Genomic DNA, 23,154 nt, shown 5'->3' with positions numbered 1-23,154 from the left:
TCTTATGGTTGGCCTCCCTCAAGAGAGGAGATTCAGAGACAGACACACAGCCACAAGAGACAACTGCCATGTGAAGAAGGAGGCTGAGGCTGGGAGTGATACTATCACAAGCCCAGGAAAACCTGGGGGCCAGCAGACGCTGGAAGAAGCAAGACCCCCCCTCCCTAAGAACCTTCAGAAAGAGCATAGCCCTGCCAACACCTTGACTTTGGACTTCTAGCAACCCGACTATGAGAATAAATTTCTATTGTCTTAAGACATCCAGTTTGAAGTATCTTTTGCAGCAGCCTTAAAAAACTAACACAGACATGAATTAAACTTGACCTGAAAATCATCCATTCTTTGGGACCTCCAGAGAAGATGGGCTAGATCACGAGCAAGGAAGCAATCCTAGGGAAAAACCGAGGTCAAGAGGCACAACCATGTTTGGAACTATGGGTGTAAGACCACTGTCTCTGGGGAAACGATTCTAAAGAAAGGGACACAGTCAACACTGGAAGGTCAGCAACTTTCTAATGACTGGGGGTCTGGGTTCAATCTTTGCCTGAAAGGATCCATCAACAATGGGGCTAATCCTTCCATTGATATTTAATCACTGGGCTTCTTGGCTGCCCCACAGACTTTCTCATCTTTGCTCACTCAGGCCAGAATACACATATTCTTTATTCTTCCCATTGTCCTCATCGAGGAGAGGAGCACTTTGCTATTAATCCCCATGTGTAAGTGGATTATGGAACAAGAAAATATGACTTGGAAGATTAAGTTTCTACTAGCCACCGCCAACCCAAAGATGAATGTGTATTTAATTAATGCAATTTGCTGATCAGAAAAGGAACCCTTCCTCACTGCAAAATCTAAGTTAGAGAAAACTATGCATAAGAAAGTAAGAATCACCCTTAATCTCAATACTGAAAGATATTTATTGTTGGGATTTTGGCTACACAGTATTTACTATTGGCGCCTGATGTAACTAAGAGAAATACTTCAGAATTAAAGGGAAAAAAAGGCATTGATGAGATATTTGGGAAGAATCACTGAGACAGACCAAAAAAATAAAAGGCGGGGGAAGGCGGGGGAAGGCGGGGGAAGCCCACGGACTGTCTGGGGAAAATGCAAAAGGCTGAAGCCAGGTAATCAAAAGCCATTAGCCACTTCAACACTTGCTAGATGTCAGAGATTTCATTCAAATTAAAGGGGGAAATTCAAAGATCTGACTCAGACAGGCTGCTGCAATACTCACGGTATTAAACCATCCAACCTGACTCATGTCCTAATTAAGCTCTCCAGTTCTAAATTCCAGAAAGTAACTTTTCCAAATGGAAAAACTGTACTTTTAATATTTCCTTGAGAGCTTTTCATTTTCCCCCAAATCATGTATGGTTTTCTAGCAACCATAACATAGCAACCAGGACCATATTAAGACACACTCCTGGAATGAGTCTCCCCAAACCCCTGTAACTCAGCTGTCATGGCTGCGGGCTGGGCCCCAGAATGTTAGGGGAGCTGGCTCTCTCTGCACCCCTAATAAAGTCCAAGCACTGTAAACTGCTAGATGCTAGTTGCTAGGAGGCCCATAAATTCACTTTTCCTGACTTGGATGGGATTCAGAACTGCTGCATCACAGGCTGCGAAGACAGGGATGACCACAATTAAAATTCAGAAGCTGTCCGTGAGGGATAATGTTAGCCCTTCTCTCTCTAATAAGCTGTGAACTGGTTCTGGTGTAAAGAATGGGCCATTAACTTAGATCTCTAATGTCTTTGGCAAGAAGAACTCCAAGATCCTAATACCAACCTGCAACGGTCATAAGTATGCTCATCTTATTTTAACCCCATTTTCTCAAAGAGAGAGAAGGCCATTTGGGTATTCTTACTCGAAGCAAGTTGAAACCCCACAACAGGCTCCCACAAACCTTTCTCTTTAAGGCAACTTGGTGGTAAGCAGTCACAGGCCGATTGAATCCCCAAATTAAAGCATTAACTGTCAGGAGGGGGACGGGGAAGGGGGAAGGAAAAACAAAACAAAACAAAACAGAGATTGAATATTTTAAATCAATATTAGGAGGTTTTAGTTGTTTTAGGTTGCAGTGAAATGTTAAAGTTCAATTGATATTTATAGATTGAAATGATAATTTCTAATCAGAGATATCAAGATGAGATAATTATTCTAACATTCAAAAAAATTTTCTAAAATGTCACGGTGCATCTCGCACTGTCTTTTTTTTCTAAAAATGTTTGTGACGCTCCATGGACTGCTTAAGAGGTGTGACATTCTAATGATCAGACTACAAATACTTGTCCTCACATAACACTGACCACAGCAGAGTTGAGGGCTAAGGATGAGCCTTTCACGGTATGTTAACAGCAATATTCTGAAGTCATTAAATGGATGATCTTGCCCAAGCACTCAGGGGCCCAAAACCCCTGAAATGATCCATTTTTTAAAAAAAACTTTCTATCCTAAAAAAGATACTTCATTTATTCCAGCTAAAATAATAACCAAAATAATCTGATGCCTCAGATGATTCATTATTAATCTGACAGCTCACTTCCAAATACCTAAAAAACATCAGCTCCTGTTGTAAGTGAAGAAATTTACATATGCATTCTCTAATGGTATTTGTGTCTTTTGAATGCAGGGTTTCTGGGGGGCGCCTGGGTGGCTCAGTCGGTTGAGCGTCCGACTTCGGCTCAGGTCATGATCTCACAGTTTGTGGGTTCATGCCCCCATCGGGCTCTGTGCTGACAGCTCGGAGCCTGGAGCCTGCTTCGGATTCTGTGTCTCACTTCTCTCTCTGTCCCTCCCCCACTTTTGTTCTGTCTGTATAAAAAATAAATAAACGTAAAGAAAAAAAAAGTTTGAATGCAGGGTTTCTCAACCTCAGCACTACTGACCATGGACCAGATAATTCTTTGTTCTAGGGGACTGTCCTATGCATCACAGAATGTCAACATCGCTGGCCTCTAGATGCCCGATATCTCCTTATATCTAGATAGATACCAGTATAACCTCCCCAATGTGACAACCAAAAATATCTCCAGATGCTACCAAATGTCCCCTGGCAAGCAAAACTGCCCTCTGTTAAGAACCTCTGTCCTCACCTAACACAACAAAAAATATCACCCAGCAGAAATGTAATGCCCAAAAGCTGATACCCAAAGACACCTCACTTTCAAATTACTTTGCAAATATTTCCTGCATGTGCCTTTGGTAAATAAGTAAAATAACTGAATCATATGCACTGAGTTTTTGAAGTAAACAGGCTATTTTTCTTTTTTTTTTTTTTAATGTCAAATCACAAGGAGCCAAGAATACTCAATGAAGAAAAGACAGTCTCTTCAATAAATGGTGCTGGGAAAACTGGATATTCACATATAAAAGAACGAAACTTGACCCCTACCTTACACCTCTCAAAACTTAAACTGAAATGTATTAAGGACCTAAATGTAAGACCCAAAGCCATGAAACTCCTAGAAGAAAACACAGGAAGAAAGCTCCCTGACATGAGCCTTGGTAATGACTTTTTGGAAATCATGTCTAAAAACACAAGCAAAAGGGGTGGCTGGCTGGCTCAGTCAGGAGAGCATCTTACTTTTGATCCTGGGATCATGAGTTCAAGCCCCATGTTGGGCATGGAGCCTACTTAAGTAATAATAATGATAATAATAAATAAAAATAAAAACACAAGCAATAAAATCAAAAACAAGTGGGCTTACATCAAACTTGAAACCTACCTACCGAAAGAAACCAACAAAGTGAAAAGACAACCTACAAAAGAGGAAAAAGTATTTGCAAGCCATTTATCCGATAAGAGGTAAGTATCAAAAACATAAAGAACTCCTATAACTCAATAGCAAAAAGCTAAATAACCCAATTTAAAAATGGGCAATTTAAAAATGGACCTGAATAGACATTTCTCCAAAGAAGATACATGAATGGCCAACAGGCACATGAAAAGATGTTCAACACAGTCATCATTAGGGAAACAAAAATCAAAACCAGAGTGAGGTATCACTTCACATGGGTCAGAATGGCCATCATCAAAAAGACAACAGCAGGGCACCTGGGTGGCTCCATCCATTGAGAATCTGACTCTTATTTCAGCTCAGGTCATGAGTCATTTTGGCTCGGTGCGTTAGTTCTAGCCCTGCATCAGGTTCCACACTAACAATGCTCAGTACAGAGCCTGCCTGGGATTCTCTCTTTCTCTCTCTCTCTCTCTGCCCCTCCAGCACCTCGCCCCTTAAAAAAAAAAAAAAAAAGGCAAGAGAGAACAAATGCTGGCCAAGATGTGGGGAAACTGGAATCTTCACACGTTGCTGATAGAAATGTAAAATGGTGCAACCACTTTGAAAACAACCTGTCAGCTCCTCAGAAAATTAAACATAGAATTACCATATGACCTTAGTGATTCCACTCCTAGGTGTTTACCAAAAAAAATTCTTAAATGAGTATCCAAACACATATTTGTTACACTGGTGCTCAGAGCAGTAACTATCCACAATAGCCAAAAGGTGGGCTCAATCCCAATGTCCATCAGTTGATGAATGAATAAATGAAATGCGGCATTATCCATACAGTGAAATATTACTAAGCAATAAAAAGGGATTCTGACACATGCTGCAACACAGATGACCCTTGAAAGCATGATGCTAAGCAAAAGAACGTCGACACACAAGGTCACATTTTATATACTTCCATTTACAGGTAATGCCCAGAACAGGCAAATCTACAGACACAGATCCGTAGTCACCAGAGGTGAGAGGGAGGCATGGGGAGAGGAAGTGCATAATAATGAGCACAGGGTTCCTTTTAGGGGTGATGAAAATGTTCTAGAATTGATTATGGGGATAGCTGCACAACTCTATAAATATACCAAAAACCACGGAATTGTACACTTTAAGGAACTAAATTGTATGGCATGTACATTACATGTTAATAAAGCTGTTATAAAACAAAAGCAACCTAGGGGCACCTGGAGGGCTCAGTTGGTACAGCATGTGACTCTCAATCACAGTGTCGTAAGTTCGAGCCCCGTGTCAGGTGTAGAGATTACTTAAAAATAAAATCTTAACAATATCCAAATTATGGAAAGAGTCTAAATGTCCATCAACTGATAAATGGATAAATAAGATGTGGTATATATACAAAATGGAATATTACTTGGCAATGAGAAAGAATGAAATCATGCCATTTGCAGCAACGTGGATGGAACTGGAAGGTATAATGAATGCTAAGTGAAATAAGTCAGTCAGAGAAGGACAAACACCATATGTTTTCACTTATACGTGGATGTTGAGAAACTTAACAGAAGAGCATGAGGGAGGGGAAGGGGAAAAAAGTAGTTACAAACAGAGAGGGAGGAAGGAGAACCATAAGAGACTCTTAAATACAGAAAACAAACTGAGGGTTAATGGGGGTGTGGGAGAGAGGAGAAAATGGGTGATGGGCAATGAGAAGGGCACTTGCTGGGATGAGCACTGGGTGTTGTATGTAAGCAATGAACCATGGGAATCTACCCCCAAAAGCAAGAGCACCCTGTCTACACTGTGTGTTAGCCAACTTGACAATAAATTATATTTAAATAATAATAAAATCTTACCAAAAAAAAAGGCAATCTGTAGACAAGGCATAGAAGACTTAATCATGCTTACAGAACACAGTCTTAAAACCCTGGTGGTGACAGAAGCTGGGGGTGTAAGGTGGAGAGGGGAGAGCTGAGAGGAAAGACAGATCCAGACACCGATATTCTTATTTGACAAAGGGGAGGTCAAATGTCACAGTCTTCGGGTGACGAAACTAAATGAGAGGTCCATGCAAGTAACAAAGAATGAAGACTAATCAATGTAAGAACTATAAATATCACCAGCAAAAATCTGGAGAAGGAAGGAGGTGAGAAATAAGCAGCCTAATTGTCCTTCATCATAACAGGGAGCCGATAAATAAAAATGGTATAAGCATATTACTTAGAGATACAAAGACAACCACCAGAAGAACAAAAAACAAAAATGAACAAAAGTGATCATTTCAGGAGAGTACAGAGTGGGCGGGAATAGAAAAGGCATGGGAACAAAAACACGTTTCACGTAAGCTTGTCTGCTACGAGTTTGTTAATGCTATATGGAATTATTATTACTTCACACCCTGTTTTTAGAAAGAAATCAAACTTGGCATTACTTGAGATTAGGAATATGGATGAAATAAGAATATACCTTGATGGCAGGAAAAATATTAAACCGGATCATCACCACTGAGTAAAACTGTGATTGAAATCTAACCAAGCAGCAGTCTCTGTTTTGCTGTCCTGCATTCCCCTCCTTGCGGTGTATCCAGTAAACTTCTATCCCCTTTAAAAATAAATAAGTAAATATATTTGAGCAAAATAAGCAAATATATTTGAGCAAAATTGACTCAAGTTTTACAGCTAGAGACTGCATCCATATTAAGGCAAACCTGGAAATGTATGTTAGATCTTTAAGGGACCAAGAAACATGCACAAAGCCTCTACTCTCTGCATGGCAGACAGCCGGTTAAGAATCCTCACGCGGGTCAGGGCACAGGTGGCAAGAATAATCAAAAGACCTAAGATCACTGTGGGATCCAAAGGGCATTTCAGATGAAAGAAAGTGCATATGGCATTCTCTCCCTCACAACGGACCCCTGTTTAAACACACATTAGGGGCGCCTGGGTGGCGCAGTCGGTTAAGCGTCCGACTTCAGCCAGGTCACGATCTCGCGGTCTGTGAGTTCGAGCCCCGCATCGGGCTCTGGGCTGATGGCTCAGAGCCTGGAGCCTGTTTCCGATTCTGTGTCTCCCTCTCTCTCTGCCCCTCCCCCGTTCATGCTCTGTCTCTCTCTGTCCCAAAAATAAATAAAAACGTTGGAAAAAAAAATTATAAACACACATTAAAAATGAAAGGGCAAGGGGCACCTGGGTGGCTCAGACAGTTAAGCATCCCATCTTGACGTGGGTTCGAGCCTCACACTGGGCTCTGTGCTGACAGCTCAGAGCCTGGATCCTGCATCGGATTCTGTGTCTCCCTGTCTCTCTCTCTCTCTGCCCCTCCCCACTCACACTCTCTCTCAAAAATAAATAAACATTTAAAAAAAAAACCACGAAAGGGGGAAGGTGAACACTGCTCAGCACCAAAACCCAGCAGAATTTGCCACCGGGGAAGTACCACACTCAGTTATTTAAAACCTCATCACAGTTACAACTCTGACACCTGGGACATGATTCTGGACAGCTAAACTAGGACGCTTCTGAGGGTGTCCAATGGTTACGCTAGGCAGTGGGCACGAAGGAGTGTCCCAGAGTGCTTGGGGCCTCACAGGCATGGAAAGGGACTCCGCGGGGACCAGAACCTAGGGGCCCCTCCAAGTCCTCGCCATCCCTGTGCCATGGAAAGACATAAAGATGCACATTTTGCAAAAAAAAAAAAAAAAAAAGGCAAACACTAACACATCGCCTCGGTTTGGGTCAGGCTCCTTTTAAGTCCAAAAAACCCAAAATCCACATACAGAGCTCACGGCAGAGTGATCCCACAGCTCTGGGCCTCTCAAACACTGCCCAAAAGGCAAGTCGCCCCGGCTAAATGAGTTCCAGAGGCTCCCAGAGCTTCCTGCTGGAAATCTTCATTTGGCCGCAATTCAGCCAATGCTCTCCACCCAGCCCAGGTGATGAGGTTGTGTCAGATGAGATCGTGTTCCGGGGACAGGGGATAAGGGACATGAAGAAGCCCTGAGATGGTGAGGCTTTGGGCTGGAATCCTAAAGACGTGGGAGGCCTCCACGGTGGCAAGGGGAGGCAAGGCAGACCCCCTCCCTCAGGGCCCCTCAGACTCAACCTGAGGCAGACATCAGGCCCGCCCCACCCCCTCTTCTGAAGGGCAAAGGGTAGAAAATCCCATGGACCCCATTTCCATGGTGGACAATTCCACAGGGAGAATTCCCAACCCATTCTCAGACCCTAACCTCCCCCTCCCCCAGGGTTGACCTGGGGGCTTATCCAGGGCCATTATCACCTCTGCAGACGGCAGAGGAAACTAGAAACAGGCACCAGAATTGATCTATATTTACAAGGTTAGCAGTTCCCAGTGGAGCAGGAGGAAGAGGAAGAGGAAGAGGAGGAGGAGGAGGAGGGGGAGGGGGAGGGGAAGGAGGGGGAGGGGAAGGAGGGGGAGGAGGAGGAGGAGGAGGAGGAGGAGGGGGAGGAGGAGGGGGAGGAGGAGGGGGAGGGGGAGGAGGAGGAGGGGGAGGAGGAGGAGGAGGGGGAGGGCGAGTGGGCAGACAGAAGCGCTCGGGGCTGGAGGCAGCCATTGCAAAGACAGGTTCCTTCTGCAGGATTCCCTGTCTCCTCCGTGGGCACAGAGAACAGTGTTTGGGGTTTTTAAGGAAAAGCAACTGAACTTCCAGAACCTAATCTCTCATCCCCTCCCCCCACCCATCCCAAGCCAAGCTGGGGCACCCAGATCCACAGTCTTCCAACCACTTAATTCCTCACACATCTGTATACTGATCTGTAGGTCTTTATATAAAATCATGTTCTTTGGGGGGCAGATGATGTAGTTAAATAATACAAGAGGCTTTTTTAAAAACCCTTCTCCTTCATAAAGTCAAAGCGACCCTGGCTAGAAAAACATGCAATATCTTTCATATCATACTTTGGTTTTGCCAGGGGGCTGCAAAACGCTAGGACCCCCATTCCCCCAACTACACCCAAGTGTCCCTTTATGGAAAGAAACTTTGTGACAGCACTAAAACTCAAAGGACCTTGGCCCATTCTGAAACTGAGGATGCACTCAGCTGAAAGAACCTTCCTCCCACAGAGCTGTTCCCTGAGTCATCACTCTGTTACACGTCCTTTGAAGACACACAATTGACCAGCTCTCAGATCATGGCAGTATTGTGCACCCCCACCCCCCAACACTTTTGCTACCATTTCAAGGAACTGAGACCCTTGCAGATGAATGCAAGCCTCTGAGCTCAGGCTCAGTCCACGAGGAAGGAACCTCTTCACCTAGCAAAAGAGCTCCAAGGTCTTCTAGAAGAATCTCACAAGAACACAGGAGGAATCTTCGCATAACCACAGTCTAGACCTTTATGAATTTCTTAACGAGGTCCCTGGAGACCCAGAACAGTGAAAGTCTTATGCTGGAGGGATGTGGAGGAAGGTACAGGAGATTGGGAAGGGGATAGAAGGGAAAAACCCACCTAACTAGTAATATCTGGTACCTTTCACACTAGACCATTGTTTTCAAAACATTCTGTTCCTGGCTGAGTACTGCTTAATTTTTGAGTGCCTCTTTTATTCAAGTTTTTTTCATTTTTCTAAATAAGCGATTTGGCCTACAACGATGAGAGATAACTTTTTTTTAATGCATTTATTTATGGGGGGGGGGCAGAGAAAGAGGGAGAGAAGGAATACCAAGCAGACTCTTGCTCCTGGCGCTCGAACTCCTGGAGCAAACCGTGACACCATGACCTGAGCCAAAATCAAGAGTCTGATGTTTAACCGACTGGGCCACCCAGGCGCCCCAAGAGAGAACTTTTCTTTAAATACAGGGGTCATTACCTAAATAAAACTGAATATTTAGGCACGAACTGACCTCTAGTTTGGAACTGTTAAACAAACAAACACACAAAAAAGACACAGAAAAGTGTTGCTGGGCCTGTTTTTTCTGGTCCTGTATTGAGAAAAATTAAACAAAAAGACATACACAGAAACATATACTCTACCCATCTTAATTTGGAAAGGAAAATTAAATGCACACATGTACAGTATACACACACATGCACACACACAACTCCCGTGGAACAGTGTTTAGGATACAGGAGTCCAGTCTACGGCCATACCACCCTGAACGCGCCCGATCTTGTCTGATCTCGGAAGCTAAGCAGGGTCGGACCTGGTTAGTACTTGGATGGGAGGATACAGGAGTCCAATGACCAGAGACAGTGAAAATGAGGATCTTTCTCCACTGTAAGCCTGCACCTGTGGGGTTCAGGAATCTGTCCATCGCCCACAGGAACCAAATTCTCTTTCAGCCTTCCCACCTTTGCCCCTCCTGCACTCGCAAACAGCAGAAGCCCCTGCCTTCGCGGACTTCTATTTGAGGTTTCAATGTGATCCCTGTGTTCTCACCTGCCTTCCTCGCTTGGGAAAGCACAGGCTTGAACTTTCCATTTATTAAAGTGCAGTCTCACAAACCCTTCTCCTGCAGACAGTAAGCTCCTTGTGGAGAGGAAAGAACCAAGTGTTCACAACCAGCACACCCAGTAGGCCCTCAGCAAGGCTCTGGGGAAGAGATTTCCAGCCAGGCGCTGCGGAAAGCCTGGGGTTCAGTGAGCCGCCCCAACTGCAGGAATTTTGACCAGGAGGAGACTGGGCCAGGCGGGGAGGGGAGGAGAGGGAAGCTGGGAGGGAGAACTGCAGGGGAAAAGGAGAGGAAGTCTTTGTCCCTGCTCCTTGCAGGAGCATTAGAGAGGAGTTAAATTGTCAGCTAATGAGATTTCCTAACCACGTGCTCCCTTTTAAGTCTAGGCCCCCAATTGATTTGATCCCCAGACTGCCGCAGGGGGCACAGCTGCCTTTCAGCATCCCTAAGGGCCAGAGAATTCCCAGAACAAGTGCAGGAAGGCTCGGAATCATGGCTAGGAGAACTTTAAATAGGTTATCTCGTACATTAATTGAGACCTAGCAATAACACCACTGGCCCCTCTGTTTGCAGGAGTCGGCCACCTCTTGGGGTGACTGAGGCAGGCCTGGGAAGCAGAACAGGGTTGGGAGCATTCTCTGTGGGCTTCTGCACCCGCTGGACAGACTTGGGTTCCAGTCACTCACCTAATTTCTGTCCGTTGGCTTTTGGGGGGCAGTTAAGACCCCTGAGGTCAGGGCACATGGGTGGCTCAGTCGGTCAAGCGTTGGACTCTTGGTTTCGGCCCAGCTCATGACGATCTCACAGTTTGAGGGTTCGAGCCCAGCACTGGGTTCCACACTGACAGTGCAGAGCCTGCTTGGGATTCTCTCTCCCTCTCTCTACCCCTCCCCCACTCACTTTGTCTCTCTCTCTCTCTCTCTCTCTCTCTCTCTCTCTCTCTCTCTCTCTCAAAATAAATAAATAAGCTTTAAAAAAAAAAAAAAAAGATCTCTGAGGTTGACATTCAAAGAATATGTTATTGGACCTAACCCAGTAATTTGCCCCAACCAGCAAAAGGGGGTTGAAACTGGAAACACTTTTTCAATAATATCCTATGTTGTAGCCAAGTCTGAGATTGTGTCTCTTCAACTATCTGATTATGAGCTGTACAGGAGTTTTTCTTGGTTTTGTTTTTGTTTTTCCTGTATGAAACTGGCTTCTCTCTTAACCTTAAAAAAAAAAAAAAAAATAGCCGTGTCGGGCTGGTGGAGCCGAGGAAAAACAAGTCAAAACACATTGACAGCATTTTGAAGATATTCAATGAAATCAATTCTCCCTTTCTACCTTCCTTAGTTAGCCAACAGCCTGCACCTTTAGTTTATTTCTCCTTTATTCAAAGATAATTACTTAGCAACTTTGGTGTTTACCAGTCAAAAACCAACTTCCTGGCGGGGCTCTTCATTATGGGGTACAACAGAGTATATTCTAGAAACCAGAGATTTACTAAACTTCTGCCACAAGACACAGCTCAAATTTCACTTCTACCAGGAAGTGTTCCCTCCCGGCCTCCAGGTATCTCTTTGTTCAAACCTCCCTCCATCCGGGTCCTAATCACTTTGCACAGTGGCCATTGGTTCATGGGGCAACCGCTTCCCACCTGGACAAGTCTCCCTCCTCCAAACCCAGGCCTGGGCCTCTGCATAGCCTTAAAGGAAGAAGGAAGAAAGAAGAAACAACTAAAATCGAATGGAAATTCAAACACATAAAATGGAGCTGGAAGCGATTAGATAACTATAATTAAACCTAAGGCCAAGTAAAACAAGCCCTGTTTGAAGCTGAAAGCAGTCTTCAAGCTTTCTAAAATAAAATAGGAGCCAGGGAAGTGGAGAATAGGAGAAGGGGGAAAGACACAGGCTAGCTATATCCTCTAGAATAGATTCCCTGTAACTGGGAGACACCATTCCAGTGTTTCATCTGTGACAGTTGCTGTGCTAAAACTAGGGGTTTTTAACTGTCGTTTAAAACCCGCCACAAATGGGAATACACGTTATTCCCACTTTACAGACTCGGAAACTGAGTAGCTCAGCCTAGATCACTCAGCTTGTGAGTGACACTGAGCAGATACGGGAACCCGAGTTTGTCCGACCTCTGCGCCCAGGCTCTCAACCTCTGCTCCAGTTCAAACTGTGCACCAAGTCAGCACACTCGGGTAACCCGATCGCTACCGCTCGGACTCAAGGATGCCCCACAGCTGCTCTGCGGGACCGCGTGGGTACCATTAAAAGCGGGCATGGATTGGCCAGCGTCCCCAAGGGCTCGCGCGCGTCCTTCAAGACTTGGCAGCACGCAGGGAAAGGCAGGCTCGGAATTAACCTGGGCTGATCCGGAGGCAAGGCCAGAGGATGCTACTGGAAGGGAGGTGAGCTTGGCTCGGTCAGCGCCACGACGGCCGTCAATCTGAGAGGACCCCTGGCAGGGACAAGGCTCCTCTGGGTGCACAGGGCCTGGGGGCCGCCGTGCGCGGCAGGGACTGGGCGCGAAGGCGCCGTCTAGTCGTCTTTTCCCTGCAGCATCTCTCCAGGAGGCCGGGGGAGGGGGCGTCACCTGACAGCACGCACCAACTTCTCCCAGCTCGGAGGGGGCGCGTGGCGGCAGCCTCGGGCCGGGGAAGCGCAGCGCGCGGCTCTCGCCCAATGGCGAGGTCTGTAAACAAAAGCGGGCCCCACGCGGGTCCCCCAAAGGGCGGTGAGCTGCGCAGCGCAGCACGACCCTAGCGGCAGAGCCCGCGAGAGGGCGAGGCGGGGTCGGGATCGGGAGCCGGGAGTCCTCGCACAGCCCCCGGGATCCCGCACCCGGACCAGTCATTGTCTGCGCGCGCGCAGAAGGCCGTTTTAAATGCCTCCTCCCAGGTTAGCCACGGGTCCCCGGCCCGGTGTGCCGGTCCCCAGGCTCTCCGTCCCGCGTGTCCCGCCCTGAGCGCTGCACGGATCGCCAAGGTGAGAGGCGACAACGTCGCCGAAAACCCAGGCCTGGAGGTGCCCAAGTCAGGGACGGAGACACACACACATACACACACGCGCACGCACACGCGCGCCCTCCCCGAAGTTGATAAAAATCAGCCGACAAATACAAAGTGCCGCCGCCGCCGCAGGTCAGCGCCGACCTCCTGCTGCCGAGAAGACCGAATGCCAACGCCTGGACACTGTCACTTTCATTCGGCACCGGGCACCTGGGCGCCGCTGGCTCGTCCCCCTCCCGACTGCTCCCTCGCGCGAGGGATGTTTCCTCTAGCTTACCCTCGCCAGCTCCTCACCTTCCAAGTGTGTGAACGCGAAAACAATACGAGTAAAACCCAATCGGGGGGAGCTAGGACCCGCCGGGAGCCCCAGTGTGCGGGAGACGGGGGTCAGGACGTGCCCGACACGGGTACAGCGGCTCCGGGCATCCTCACCCGGATCCCTCGGGGCGGCTTCGGACAGCCGGCACAGGCCCGCGGTACTCACCCGCGACGCTCGTCCCGGATCTCCGCGACGCCGCCGGGGACAATGCGGGGACGCCGGGCTCCTGGGGCTGCGGGCGCCGAGGCGTTCGCCGCGCTGCAGAGCTGCGCGCCCGACGGCGGCGGCGCTGCTCGGCCCGGCCGCACTCCGGCCCGCTCGCCGTCTGCCAATGGGAGCTGTCAGGGCGCCTCTGCCGGCGGCCTTGTGGGCGGGGCCACGGGAACCCGTGGGAAACGGAGCTCCGATTGGGCCGCCTGACAATCGCTCCGCCTCCAGGCGGCCAATCGGAGGCGGCGGATACAGGAGCGGGGCGTTCGGAGTTGGGCTGAAGAGTGACAACAGGAGCACGCTGGGTACCCGGGCTGCATCCCGGCCGGTGGCGCCAAGCTGGAAGGATGCGGGTGCCGCGCGCTCCGGCGCTGCCACCCCACGAGGGTCTGGCAGCGCGGCCTTGGGAGAGCGGGGGAAGGTAGCAGAGGCGCGGCGGGCTGGGGAACCGAGAGGGAGCCCCTAACAAAGCAGCTTTGGGAGGGCCGAGCGGCCTCCGCCTCCTCCGGCTATAGGTCGACGAAGCTGCCTGTCACTCTGCATAGGTGGAGGTGGCCAATGACGTACAGAGAAGGAGCTCGAGTTGGCGCGCGCGCGCGGCTCGGCATCAGTGGGATTGGTCGGAGGTAAAGGATTTTCCTGCCACCTAAGGCTGAGAGGAAAGGGGAAAGGAACGGGGAAGGGGAAGAGCCAGAAAACGTACCTGCGACACGTGGTCTGGCTTGGGAGGCGTGTGTCTGGCTCTAGGGGGAGACAGGAACTTTTTTACGAGGCAGGAAAACCCTAACGTAATGCCTCCCTGTGGATGCTGGGGGATGTTAGCGCTAACCGAGCTCCAGGTGGGGCACCGTGGCCTGAACGGAATCCTGGGGAGTCCTCGACTCCCCGGGATGACCCACCTTGCCCAGCGAGTGAACTTAAAATCACAGCGTGGGGCTTGGGCCTTAACATCCACCCACTGGGCAGAGTACGTGACTCGGGCTAGGTTCACACGGACCTCTTGCTGCCTTCTGTAAAATCCAGAAACGACCCTGGCAGTTTACCTTTCGCGAGGTTCCGAGCGACACCGAAGCCGGGACGCTGACGGTGGAGACACTAACGAAGCTTTCCCCACGCTGGGCCAGTGCTTCCTCCTCACCTTAAGAGCCTTGGACTTCACCATTAAGAACAAAGGCTGGGGAGAATATTCTTTACAGCCCGAGGGGTGGGAAGACCTGGGCTCCCGGGGTTATCTGGTTGAAAACAAAAGGAACCGCAAAAGGAATTGCCAGTGGCCTGCAGGGTAAACCTGAACTGGAAAACGAAAAATCATCCTTGACTTCCCCCTCCTCCTTCTCTTCTTGCCTGCCTCCCAAATCCATGCCCTCCTCCAGGTTTTTTCTCACCCGACCACAGGTCTTTCTGCCCCCACCCTCTTGAAATCTCTTCTCCCCTCTGCGAAATCATCCTTCTAAACTGAAAAATCGTATTTTGGGCCCTCACCATTGGGTTCTTCCCTTTCCCCAGAATACCCTCCCCTCCCTCACTTAACAGCTCCTACCCATTCTTCAGAACCCAGTTTTGCAGGCAATACATTCATGCAGTAGACATTTGCTGAATTCCAGCAGTACAGCGGTCTTGTAGACACTGGAAACCTCCTGTATGGTCAAACTTAGAGACCCACACCCCCCACCCCCACGTTCCTACTCCCTCCTTGTATTACCTGGGCTGAAATTGCCAGTTAAGTATGTCCTCCGCCACCAGCACAGAACTCCATTCCATCCAGAATCTTCTCTGTCTTGTCCTCTGCTGTTTTCCCAGTGCCTAGCACAGTACTTGATATATTTGGGGCACTCAAAAATATTCAGTCAATAAATATAGACGAGCTATAATTAGAGGTAAGAGCTTTGAAGATTTGAAGTGCTTCTAAAGCATCAGTTTTGAGAAGTAGAGTTAGGATAGTAGATGGAAGAGGGGTATGTCCGCCAGATGCCATGATGGGTGTTGCAGGGAGGTTTCTGAGTGAAGTTTGTGAGATTTTCCAAGACACCCTTTCAAAAAACTACCTTCATCTCAGCGAATACCTTGCCCAAGCTTCTCAATGGAGAATCATTTTGGGTGAAGCTTTTCATCCCAGGAGAAAGAGCAATTTCTTTTCTTTCCTTTTCTTTTCTTTTCTTTTCTTTTTTTTTCTTTTTTTTTAATGTTTATTTTTGAGAGAGAGAGAGAGCCCAAGCAGGGGAGGAGCCGAGAGAGGAAGAGATAACACAGAATCTGAAGCAGGCTCTGGGCTCTGGGCTGTCAGCACAGAGCCCAACACAGGGCTCAAACTCAGGAGCCCTGAGATTATGACCTGAGCTGAAGTCTGTGCTTAACCAACTGAGCCACCCAGGTGCCCCAAGAGTATTTAAGTGGTTACAAGCCATCATATTGGAAGGGGGGGAATACACACACACACACACACACACACACACACATATACTTTTGAGCTCAGCGTTTTCCCCAAAGTATGTTCAAAAGTGCGTTTGGCTATTCTCTGGAGCCAGACTGCCTGCTCTCAAATCATAGCCCATCATTTTCTAGCTGTGACCTTGGGCAAGTTACCTCAGATCCCTGTGCCTCGGTTTGCCCATCTTTATAAAGGAGATGACAACAGTCCCCACTATATAAGGTTGGTATCGGGATGAATGAGTTAGGATCAGTCATGAGCTTAGAAGAGTGCTTGGCATATGGTAACATTAAAGAATGTTCATTAAATAAACGTCTTCCACTGGAGACGCATGTGGCGGGACCTGCTGAAGCCATCCGTGTCAGTGACAGGCTACTACATTTAGGCTTTCCTGGGAGTAAGCAGTTGGATTTCTCTTCTCTGCCTCACTCCCGGCTGCTACCTGTTGTTAAGGACGTATCACTGTTGCCAGGTGAACTTCAGATTAATCCTGAGTGGCCATCTCATAGCCTTGGGCATAGCTCTTGCTGCTCCTAAGAAATCTGAAAAGCAGTTAAGAGAACTCAGGAGTTAGACTGGCTGATTTGAACCCAAGCTCCACCAGCTCTGAAGCCTTGAGCAGGTTACTTAATCTTTTGTAAGCCTCACTTTCTCATTCTATAAAATAGAAGTAACTCCCTAACCCATAAGGATGTTGAGGGACTTAAAAAAAAGGTCACACACAGGGGCGCCTGGATGTTTCAGCTGGTTAAACGACTGACTCTTGATTTCAGCTCAGATCATGACCTCACGGTTCGTGGAATTGAGCCCCAGGTCAGGCTCTGTGCAGACAGTGCAGAACCCATTTGGAATTCTTTCTCTGCCCCTCCCCTACTTGCTCGCTCGCTCTCTCTCTTTCTCAAGATAAATAAATAAGCGTGAAAAAAATTGTAATAAAAAGTCATACACAGCACATGGTATACACTCATAAAAGTTAGCTCTTGGGTTTAGCTAAGTTAACTAAACACTCTGCGTCACAGTGTCCTCATCTTTAAAATGGAATAATGAGGGGCGCCTGGCTGGCTCAGTGGGTAGAGCATGCAACTCTTGATCTCAAGGTCATGAGTTCAAGCCCCAAACCAGGCGTCGAAATTACTTTTTAAAAGGAAGGAAGGGAAAAAAGAAAACTGAATAATGACATTTCATTAAGTGTTTGAAAACCCTGAATGAGATGGTATGAGAAAAGCTTAGCTCTTTGCATAAAAGGGAGATGGTTACAGAGGAAACCACCGTTTGGGCTCTTTCCATCATCCACTCTCTCTCTCTGAGCCCCACCTACATCAACACACTCAGAATCTGCTCAGGGCTGAGCACGGGAGCCTTTCCCACAATCACAATTCTACCACTGAGGTTAACAGAATCAAACTTCTCCGGCCTTCGGGTACATTTCTTGACCTCGAAAACCGGAAAAGCAACTGTAGATCTCCGCTGTTTCTTTGCTAAACACACTTAGCTTGCCACTCCACACTGTGGCAGAGAATGGGGCGTTTTGATTAAAACACAGACAAATGCCATCTGGCCGAGTAGTCTGGCATCCCATCTCCTGAGGGCATGGTTGACATCTCAAGAAAACACAGCGTTGGCATTAAGGAAAAACATGGAGTGGTCAAAGGCGGAATTAAGGGTTTAGGACAACAGAACCAGAAGAAATTACATTTCTAGTACCTGACCTCAACTCCAACCACAAGTCAACATTTTCTTCCCCGCTATTTACTGAAAGCCTCGCAAAATATAAATGTAGTTAAGTCACAAGTGGCCCTCCCTAGTAAGGCTACACCGGGGAGATGGGCCCACGTCCTTACTCCCCGCAGCCTCTGTCTTCCTTTTGGGCAGGTGCTCCCTAGGGGCACAGCTGGTGTTTGTTTGGGTCGCTGCTGTAATCCTCGTCTCTAAGAATAGAGTCTGGCACAGAGAAGACACTCAATAAATGTTCATGGAATGAATGAAGTTGACCCTCTTGAGCTCCCTGTGACAGGGACTTTTAGCGTTTACTTTCTTTTTTGTCACTTAGTTGCAAATGTCCTCTTTAAGAAAGAATGAGAAGCAGGGACGCCAGAGTGGCTCAGTGGGTTAAGTGTCTGACTGTGACTCAGGCCATAATCTTGTGGTTCACAAGTTTGAGCCCTGTGTCAGGAGGGATTCTGTGTCTTCTTCTCTCTGCCCCTCCCCTGCTTGTGCTGAGTTTCTCTTCTTTCTCTCTCTCAAAAATAAACATTAAACATTTTTTTGAAAAAAGAATGAGAGGCAGCCCATGAGACCATCCATCTCCAGCAGGACTTCCTTCATGGTAGAGAGGGCAGCTTCAGTGTAGTTTTGTCTCCAACTAAATTTAGGCTCCCTGAGGCTATGCTTGGCTCTCCTGGAGCTTGTACACTGTGTGCGTTCAACAAATGTTTCCTACAAAAGCACTCACTGGTTGAGTTCTCATGTACTCAGAACCAGGACAGAGATGAGAATTGGGTTGGCCAAGGCAACTGTTGATAAGTTTGTTCTGATTCACCCTCAGTCTCTTGCCAAGACCCCCTTTGCCCCATTAACCCCCTTTAGACAGGGCTAAAATCTAAAATGGGAAAGTTCTGGAGCACCCCGGTGGCTCAGTCGCTTAGGTGCCCAGCTCTTGATTTCCACTCAGGTGATGGATGATCTTGCAGTTTGTGGGATCAAGTCCAGCACTCGGCTGTGCACTGACAGCACAGAGCCTGCTTGGGATTCTCTGTCTCCCTCCCTCTCTGCCTCTGCTGCTCACATGTAAGCACACTTTCTCTCCCTCTCTCTCTCAAAATACATCAAGTTTTTGTTTTGTTTTGTTTTTTTATCCTTTCTTACGTTTCTGAGATTTTCTTTAACAAACCAGCCAGGTCACTACTGAATTCCAAGTTCCTGACAATAGGTTCAGAGAAGCTAAAATCTCTGCCTTCGGGACCTGGTAAGCCATTGCTTGGGTGGTTTTCTTCTGCAGTACAATGCTCTAGAGTTTTGCTGTGTATTATTCTGTCACACAGCTGTAGACCTCTTTAAAACCTGACCTCGGTGTTTCCAAAAGCCCCACCTTTTGGACTGCCAACACCCCACCCCATCCAGAGAGCACAAACTTAGTAGATAGGACTGTGACTCTACCCACTGCTACCACAGGGTTTCCAAGTGACATAAAAGTGACATCAACTGGCTTACTTTATAAGCATCTGGAATGACAAGTAAAGGATGGTGAACACGCTATCTCACTGAAAGTGATAATGAGTTTGGGGGTGCCTGGCTGGCTCAGTCTGTAGAGCATGCAACTCTTGATCTCGGGGTTGTGAGTCTGAGCCCAACGTTGGATCTAGAGATTACTTAACAATTTGCTTTAAATTAAGTAATTGCTACACCCAACGTGGGGCTCAAACTCCCAACCCTGAGATCAAGAGTTGCATGCTCTACAGACTGAGCCAGCCAGGTGCCCCTGAAAAGTGATAAGGTTTTTGAAATTACCTTGTAGGAAGGAGGGAAGAAGGAAACAAAAAGAAAAGAAGGAAGGAAGAAGTAAAGGAAGGAAGAAACAAAAAGAGACACAAAACACTACTCTAGAATTTCCATCAGGATATTTAAACTCATCTGCCTCCTGAGCTGACTCTATCCAGGGCAAGCTTAATGGGCATGTGACCTGTGTGGTTTGAAGGGCTCCACACCTGGTTTAATGCTCTGCTATTGCTGTCTTGAAATTCCTAATTTATTTCTTCAATCCTAATTTTTGAACAGGGAGCCCTGCATTTTCATTTTACTTTGGGCCCCACCAATTATGTAGACTGTCCTTCCCACATTCTTCCACTGTGGGGGCAGGGGTGGTCTCATCCTCTGTCCTCCTGGACCCCCAGCTTGGAGCTTTCACACAGCAGGCACTCAGCACAACTGTATTAAGGGGTTCAACATAAATATAGAGTGTCGGGGCGCCTGGGTGGCTCAGTCGGTTAAGCGGCCAACTTCAGCTCAGGTCATGATCTCGCGGTCTGTGAGTTCAAGCCCCGTGTTGGGCTCTGTGCTGACAGCTCAGAGCCTGGAGCCTACTTCAGATTCTGTGTCTCCCTCTCTCTGACCCTCCCCCGTTCATGCTCTGTCTCTCTCTGTCTCAAAAATAAAATAAAAAAAAAAGTTAAAAACATAAAAATTACAAAAAAAATAAATGTACAGTGTCATCTGTCACTGTATGTCAGAATTGATGGGTCAAGCCCAGGAGTTACATAGAGAGTTGCCTTTGAGAGCATGGAGATCTGGGGCAGCAATGACATTAAGCTGACAAGGGGACACATCTGGATCTTCTGACTAAAGATTTCCAAGAAGATAACCAAGGACAATCCAAGAGCCATGACGACCCCAGGGGAGAATACCCCTTCCCATCTCATCATGCTTCACCTTATGAGTCAACTCGATTAGGCTACAGAGTGCCCAGACATTTGGTCAAACAGTATTCTGAATGTGTCTATGAGAGTGTTTTACGTGAGATTAATATTTCAATCAGTAGATTGAGTAAAGTAGATTGCCCTTCTTCATGTGGATGGGCCTCGTCCAATTGGTTGAAGGCCTCAATAAAACCATATGGCTGAACCTCCCGGAAGGAGGACTTCCTCTTGCCTGACTGTATGATCTGTGACACTGATCTTCTCCTGCCTTCAGACTCAAACTGAAACTTACACCATCAGCTCTCCTGAGTTTCCCCTTGCAGATGACAGAGCTTGGGACTTGTTAGTCTCCGTAATCACATGAACTAATTCCTAATAAACCTTCTCCCCTTACATCTCTCTCTCTCTCTCTCTCTTTGTATAAACAAACATCTCCTATTGATTTGCTTTCTTGGAGAACTTTGGCTAATACACATCCCAACAGTGTTCCCTACAACCATTCAACCATTCAGTGTTTCTCAACAGCTGGTCGTTTTGTTTGTTTGTTTGTTTGTTTGTTTGTTTGTTTGTTTTAACAGCTGGTCGTTTGAAATCATGGTCTGTCAACCAGCAGCAGCATTGTTGGCTCATTTCAGAAATGCACACTCCTGGTCCCCATCGCGGACACACTGAATCTGAATCCCCCCCATCTTATTAAAATCCTCAAGTAATTCATCCACACATAAATTGGGAAACACATCAGCCTTCTTTGAAAACGAAAGCCACCTAAGAGTAACAACAATATTAAAAACAACTTCCCAGGGGCACCTGGGTGGCTCGGTATGTAGTGTTTGACTCTTGATTTAGGCTCAGGTCACGATCTTGCGGGTTCGTGAGTTCAAGCCCCGCACTGGGCGCGGAGCCTGCTTGGGATTCTCTCTCTCCCGCTCTCTGCCCCTTCCCCACTTGCACTGTCTCTGTCTCTTATTCATACATTAATAAACCTTAAAACAAATTAAAAAAAAAACTCTAGTAAAAGAATTAGTTTAATCAATGTTTTCTTACCTGAGGTGACATGTGGAAAGCAGGGTGAAAGAGGGTCCAGAAAAGGACTGAGGAAGCCAGGACATTTTCCCAGCTGTGACAAGCCTTCAGTCATGGAGACAAGACGGAGGAAGCCTCAATATGCAGACCAGCATGCCCAACCAATGCATAGAAATTCAAGGTCAAAGACAAGTCAGGCCACATCACAGCCGGGAACTTAGCACTCCCTCCTCTGTGTAATGTGCTTGGTTGCGTTTTATTTTCTGTGTTTTCACTGAAATGGCAGTTTGTGGAGAAACTCTCCCACTTGGCTGTGAACAGGCTCTGAGCAACAGCAACACTTTCTGCAGAATTGGCAAGGACAGCACTGTGGAATATTTCAGAAACTTCAAGGCAAAGGGACAAACAAACAACCACAAAAAAGAAAAAAATCCCTCGAAACGTGTTTTAAGGCGAAAGAGCTGGGAATCAGAAACAGTTACCGGGAATGCATCCATGGGGGTCTTCAAAAGAAAACCAATCAGATACTATGTTTTCCGCCTCAGCCCCCCTCCCAGCCTGATCATCCGCATGGGAAAGAACGAAATCTCCTCTGCAGGCCAGAACTACTGCAAGGCCGTGGGTCTCTGGGCTGCCCTACCAGGTCTCAGCCTAATGAACCCCCACCATCTCTTTTTATTGTAATTGACACACACGTTATGTTGGTTTCAGGTGTGCAACATAGTAACTCGACAAGTCTCTACACTCTGCTGTGCTCGCTGCGTGTGTGGCTGCCCCCTGTCCCCATACAACACCACTGCCGACATCCCTCTGCTGTGCCCTTGCGACTCTCCCTTCATTTATACGCCTGGTGGCCCTGGGAGGGCGAGAGCAGGTCAGAGCTGCCTCGTTCCCACTCTTCCCACCCCCCCCCCCAAACAGCACCTGGCCGGAACATGTCAGAACACACGCTTGCTGTCCACCTGCCCCACACCATCCATTTAGTTTCACTTCCACCCAAGTGTTATCCAACCCCCAGTCTGACAGAATGGTATGGAAACGGTTGGAAGGTAGCCACGCTGCCTCAGCAAAACAACCAGTGGACCCAGAAGAAGCTTTACCAGGAAGCAAAGTGGTGCAGTGGAGCCACAGCCATAAACCTCTCTTCTTGGAACAAAGTGACAGCCCATTTTCTCACTATGCACGCACACAGACACACATGCACACACACGTTCTCTAGAGAAGCCGTAGCTAAAGACAGAGAGGCTAGCGGGGGGGGGGGGGGGGGGGGAGAAAAACAAAGACTGTGCCCTAAGTCAAATCTTGTCTCTGTTCCTTACCAGCTGTGTGACCTTGAGGAAGTTTAGTTAACATCTCTGTGCTTAATTGCCCTTGTATTATCTCAGGCCTGCTGTAACAAGGTACTATACACTGGGTCGCTTAAACATATATATATATATATATTTTTTTTTTTTTTTAATTTTATGTTGGGGCGCCTGGGTGGCTCAGTCAGTTGAGCGTCCGACTTTGGTTCAGGTCATGATCTCACGGTCTGTGAGTTCGAGCCCCACATCGGGCTCTGTGCTGATGGCTCAGAGCCTGGAGCCTGCTTCTGATTCTGTCTC

The 23,154-nt window shown here is 47.5% G+C and overlaps 1 protein-coding gene across 8 annotated transcripts in view; it reads right to left on the bottom strand.

Moving 5' to 3' along the window:
- TIAM1 (TIAM Rac1 associated GEF 1) overlaps window positions 1-15,829 on the bottom strand; it is a 399,670-nt gene extending 383,841 nt beyond the window's left edge. For 2 of the 8 annotated variants that reach the window (XM_045036688.1, XM_045036689.1), the window contains exon 1: window positions 13,643-15,049. The gene's annotated coding sequence lies outside the window, so the exon portion shown is untranslated. Of the gene's footprint in view, window positions 1-6,212; window positions 6,490-13,642; window positions 15,058-15,389 lie in introns of those variants that run through there. The other 6 variants (XM_045036687.1, XM_045036692.1, XM_045036693.1 and 3 more) reach the window with 6 other exon arrangements.
- Window positions 15,830-23,154: the final 7,325 nt, after the last annotated feature.

This window comes from Felis catus, chromosome C2, assembly GCF_018350175.1.
Source record: "Felis catus isolate Fca126 chromosome C2, F.catus_Fca126_mat1.0, whole genome shotgun sequence".
NCBI classification, from domain to species: Eukaryota; Metazoa; Chordata; class Mammalia; order Carnivora; family Felidae; genus Felis; species Felis catus.
Note: the sequence above shows the minus strand (reverse complement) of the source record. Positions and strands in the feature narration are given on the sequence as shown.